This window comes from Mesocricetus auratus, unplaced genomic scaffold (genome assembly GCF_017639785.1).
Source record: "Mesocricetus auratus isolate SY011 unplaced genomic scaffold, BCM_Maur_2.0 Super-Scaffold_6730, whole genome shotgun sequence".
Classification (NCBI taxonomy): Eukaryota; Metazoa; Chordata; class Mammalia; order Rodentia; family Cricetidae; genus Mesocricetus; species Mesocricetus auratus.
Genome location: NW_024429184.1, coordinates 38,090,768 through 38,096,294, shown reverse-complemented (window position 1 = coordinate 38,096,294; position 5,527 = coordinate 38,090,768). Strand labels below are relative to the sequence as shown.

General features: G+C 36.1%; 1 long non-coding RNA gene across 1 annotated transcript; it reads right to left on the bottom strand.

Moving 5' to 3' along the window:
* Positions 1-652: 652 nt before the first annotated feature.
* On the bottom strand, positions 653-4,928 carry LOC121138952. Its single transcript, XR_005875816.1, has 3 exons — positions 4,834-4,928; positions 2,970-3,118; positions 653-825 (listed from the first exon to the last, which is right to left on the bottom strand). It is a non-coding gene; the product is annotated as an uncharacterized LOC121138952 (long non-coding RNA).
* Positions 4,929-5,527: the final 599 nt, after the last annotated feature.

Genomic DNA, 5,527 nt, shown 5'->3' with positions numbered 1-5,527 from the left:
ACATGTATGAAAGGGAATTGCTAAATTAGAAGGTAGGGAGAAGAAACAGCCCAATTACTGAGTGATCCAGGGAATTTTAGCTGACCATCATAGTACCTGAACATGAGGAGATAGGCTGTGCTAAGTGAGAGGAGGATTTTTGGTGTTGATATTCTTTCTTTCTTCCTTCCTTCCTTCCTTCCTTCCTTCCTTCCTTCCTTCCTTTCTTTCTTTCTTTTTGGCTTTTTGAGACAGAGTTTCTCTGTATCATTTTGGAGGCTGTCCTGAAATTTGCTCTGTAGAACAGGCTCACCTCTAACTCACAGAGATCTGCCTGCCTCTGCCTCCTGAGTGCTGGGATTAAAGGTGTGTGCCACCAGTGTCCGGCCAGTGATATTATGTTATTTTAACTGACAACATTATTGACTATTTGGGAGTTTCACATTATGGATTCCAATGCCATTTACCTCTCAGTAACACCTATCAATACTCCCTGCAACCCTGCCTCGCCCTCCCCAGAAGGCAACAAATCAAATTAAGCAAGCAAGGGAAAAAAAAGCCAGAAAACAAAACAAACAAACCAAAGAAAAGAAAACAAAACCAAACCCCATCTAAGAAACTCAAAACAAAAAACAAAACAACAGGAGAAACCTCTTTGCTTCTCCTTATTTCCTGCTTTTCCAATACATTTTATTCATCCTGTTGTCAGTGGAAGCTTCAGTGTACCATGAAGTATTCCTCTTTGCCCCATCAGTTTTACTAGCAAATGTCCATTGCAATGTGTCACTGGTCTGTTTCAAGGGCTCTGGTTTCTGGCACACCATCATCTCTGTATCCTCACTGGACCTACAAAGGAGAATTTGTTGGTGATCAAGATGAAGGAAGTCAATGGCATTAGACAAATAAGGTCATTGAATTGTGTAAAGACTGTAATAAATAATAATAAATCAAATTTTAGTTGAGGTGTCAAGGATAGCTGGTATGAGCACTGTCTTTGGCTGTAGACAGAATGGAGTGGTTTCAAAGAGGAAGTTTTGGGGATTTGGGAAGTCTAAATATATTAAAGGAAATTAAATTAAAGGAAAATGACAATAAAAATGAAAACATGTATCATAGTGATCAGACTTTTTTTAGAAAAAGGACCTTATCCCAAACAAAGTTTCACTCAGATTACGTCTCCTGTGTATATCAAAAGAGGGTTTTTGGTTAAAGAGGATGTTATGAACCAGTGACCAGGTATCTTAAGGCATGCCTCCCAAATTTCCTATGTGGAAAACACAGGACAGTTTTTCAGGGGCTAACATTGAGCTAGCATTGTGATTGCTTTCAAGCATTATGGAGGCCCCTCTTAGAAATTTCTCTGACAAACCAGTAACTGACTCTGGCTTGATTCTGCAATCATAGAGAGTTAGCGGTCAGTGCACATGTGCTGTGTAGACCTGGAAAGTTCTTGATGACAAGGGCTGCAGTGGAGCCCTTGCCCATAGAGCAAGTGTGGTGTTTCCCTCCAGGCCATCTGCTCCTCCTCCGCCTATGTCTCCAGGCAGCCTTAAGTCTGAATATAAACTTCAAGAAAAAGAATTACTTAAACTTCATCTAACAATTTTCTTTCCCAGATCTTTCCCCTCACCTCTTGATGCTGCAGGGTTCATAGTCTTACATTCCAATGCTTACTGGTTAGGCACTTTTTATATGACCTGAAGAGTATATAATATGAATACCTTTGGCAATGACGATTAAGATAAATTCAAATTTTTGAAGAAATACCAACAGATAGTGATGATAGTGGCCTTGAATGCCTGTGTTTACTTATAAACCTGTATTAGTTCATTCAGAGTTCTATTTTAGGAGGAATTTTCATATAATCTTAAATGGTATTCCTGGGTGGTTAGAATAAAGGTTCCTAATGGAGGAGGACAATAGTAATAGTTTGTGATTAAGACTAACTGATGTGGATTTAGTGTTAGTCAGTGATTATTTTTACTATTATTACACTACATAATAAAGCAAGACTTTCTCCTGTAGTGTGGTAGTGGTGTGGACATAATTATATTTGTTATGAGAGAAGTGAAAGAAAGCTTATCAGCTATGAAAAATTAAAAAAGGGATATTATAACAATGCAAGATTATAAACCTTTGCAGATTATTTAAAGTTGAGATGTTAAAATTGTTGTAAGAGCCGATTCATTAAAAAGCAAAAGTCCTTCTGGTGGGAAATTTCCCATGTCAGTACTGACACAGAACTGACAGGATGATTTTTTTAAATGAAAAACAAACCAATTCTGAGTTTTTAGTAGAGTATGGAGCTAGTGTAGTGTCACTGAAATCTTTTTTTTTTGGTTAAAATAGTCTTCAGAGTTTTAGTCTAGACAATAGAAGTTGCCTTTCATTTGTTAACAGTTCAATATATGCAATTTTAATTTCTTTTTGAAAGCAGTCCTATGCTTATCATTTCAAAATTGAAAATAACTTTAAAAATAGCATTACTTAAAGTAAAGGAGTAAGATCTGGGATTAAAGAAGATCCAGCTGCCTGTTTGCATCATCCATACACAACTGTTTAAGCAAACAGGATTCTAGGGAACCATATTGCAGAAGCTCTGGGACATTTGCAAGTGAGTGAAAAGACTGATAACTTGGAAACAATGTATTTGCTTCCCTTGTAGATGGAATACATATCTTCTTTTAAAACAGAGCCCTCACTGCTGTATGATTGATTACTTTAGAGTATTCCTTTCAGAAGATTTATATGACAATACAGGACAGGGATTGTGTGTCTTGCACAGTGTGGCATTTCAAAGGCAGCTATAACACATGCAGCATGTGGCTTTCCTTTGAAGAAAGCAATAATATGGCTAGCAGAAGGTTGCTGAAAATGTTGGGTGTGAATATTACTATCTATTTACATGAGTGAGTCTAAAATGACCTGAGGAAAATTTCTTTCCATAGTAACATATTTCTACTTCAAACATCTTTAGTTAACAAACTCACCTTGTTGGTGCATCCTCTGTGTGTGACCTTATAAACAGTAGAGATTTACAGACCTATTGTCATATTTCAGAGGTCAAGTATTCAGGAAATAACTCCAATATCTTGCAGATGCTGGGAATGCCTCACTTTTCAATATGCATATGAACTGGCTATATTTAAAAAAAAAGATGTATAACCATCAAAATAAATAATAGCCCTGTATGAAAATTATCACTATGTCATGTTTTACACTACTTACATGGTAAAAGTCTTTGCATAACATGCTTAAACAAGGATATGTTGTTCCTCAATTTCTTAAATGAAATGACCCATTAATCATGCATTAAGAAATGTATGCATATTTCGTTATACACTGTTGGTGTGAATTACAGATGATTCCATATTTAATATAGAAACAAAGAAAATGGCCTCAATCTTGTAGTTGAGTAATAGTATTCATGTGTGTGCATATTCCATATGCACATGCAAAAGTACATACATATTTAAGTACATATGCATCTATAACTAGAATGATCTGTTATAATGAATACTTTTCATATGCCATTTACCTTTTATCCTGATAAATTATCTAGCTTCAAGTTGTCAGTCCTAAACATGTATGAATATGAACAATACTAAATGGAATCATATATGTGCAATATAGTAAAATACACATAATAATAAAAAAGTAGAAGAGGTCTTGAGTTTGAGAAGAGTTGGGAGAAGACTGGAGAAGTTAGAGTGGGAAAAGAAAATAGTAGAAATGAGAAAATACAGGACTCATTATGAAATTATCAAAAAAAGAGTTGAAACAATTCCTACTCTCTATTTTCATGTATTTTTAAAATTCAATGAAACAGTGCCTACGTCATGTTTATATTTGAAGGATTTAAACGTATTAATCCAAATATCAACAATCCTTCCAGTACAAGTGCTTATTAAAATGGACTGGTATAAACTGAAGAAAGGCCATTCTTTGGGGATTCTTACATATGTTAAGCAACTAATAATTTGTTAAATAATGGATGCATATAGTAAATTCAATGCTAAAATATCTTGCTCTATATTCCCTACCAGTTACCTTTGGTATAGATGCCATCGTCTAAAAAAGAATGCTGTTTTAATAATATAAATTTTATCACGTAAAATATAGCATGTCAGCAATCTATTTCTTCCCAGTATCATTTGTCATTCTGCACTAGTTATGTCATGGTACATGAAACCACATACCAGAACTTGAGCTTACAAATTTAGGTTCAAGGTTTGATGTTTTGAATAAGTAAAGCCTCCATAGATTCCTTTATTTGCATGCTTGACCTAGAGTGAGTGGCACTACTTGGAGGTGTGGTCTTGTTGGAGAAGTGTATGACTGTTTTTTGAAGTTTCATATATACTCAAGCCACACGTTTTGTACAACACAGTTCACTTCTTGTTGCCTGTGGATCAAGATATGGAACTCTCAGTTCCTTATCCAGTACCATGTCTGCTTGCATGCCTTCATGTGCCCTGCACAGCAATAATGGACCAAATCTCTGAAACTGTAAGCCATCACAATTAAATTATTTTAATAAAAGATGCCTTAGTCATGGTGTCTCTTCACAGCAATAGAAACTCTAAGACACACATACACATGGATGCTATCACACTTATCTCTGTTCAAAGTCACTGCTTACCCTAGTTACAAAATTTTCATTTATCATCATTAGCTTAGAACTCTGAAACAATAGTTTATTGGAAGAAGGAAATCAAACACAAATGAAACCTCACTCCAGAGAACGAAATATCACAGTGGAAGGAAGATCAACTTAGACTCCTGTTTCTGTCAGAGAATTCCTACATAACTGTTTAAGAGCCCTGTGAGGGACACCTCGGGTTGGCTACTTACCTACTTATCTCCAGGGGTTTTCAGTCAGGGAGGTACTGGGATGAGAGCTGTAATGTTAGAAAATCTGTGTCAGTGTCTAGCAACTTTAGGGCAATGCTAACCTGCTTCCCCATTCCCGTTTCAATATTTGATGCTTGTAGCTGTCATATCTGCAAGATTTAGGATGATTTTTCTAGATTTGCAATGGTTCTTGTTATTGATGGCTGATTTTTAATGAAGTTTCTGACTCTTCATGAGTCATCTCAGTCCCAAATGAGCAGAGTCATATGGATAAAGACAATGTGAGGGCTCTGTTCATTCTATCCAGATCTCTGGTATAAACCAAAGCTTATTTCTAAGAAATGCAGGGCTGAAAGGAGGCTTATTAAACTAGATCATAGGCCAGGGAAGAAAGGATTGCAATTGCTGTTCTCAACAGTAAAGGTAGATAGCACATGATTTAAAGTCATATGGCTTCTCACCCCATCTTAGGAAACTGTGGGAAACCATGCTTGGAAGACTACTAGGGAAGACTGTGTCTTGGCAAGGCATCAGATAAATCAATGGAATAGCTTTGTTGGGTACCTGTTATGATACCTTGCTCTCAGTTTTTCTTTATAGTGGCAAAGTAAAGAAAGATCTGCAAACAACCCTACACTTGTGGATCAGTTTAGTGTTTTGTTTGCAACAATGCAGAAAGGAATATTTGTCTGTT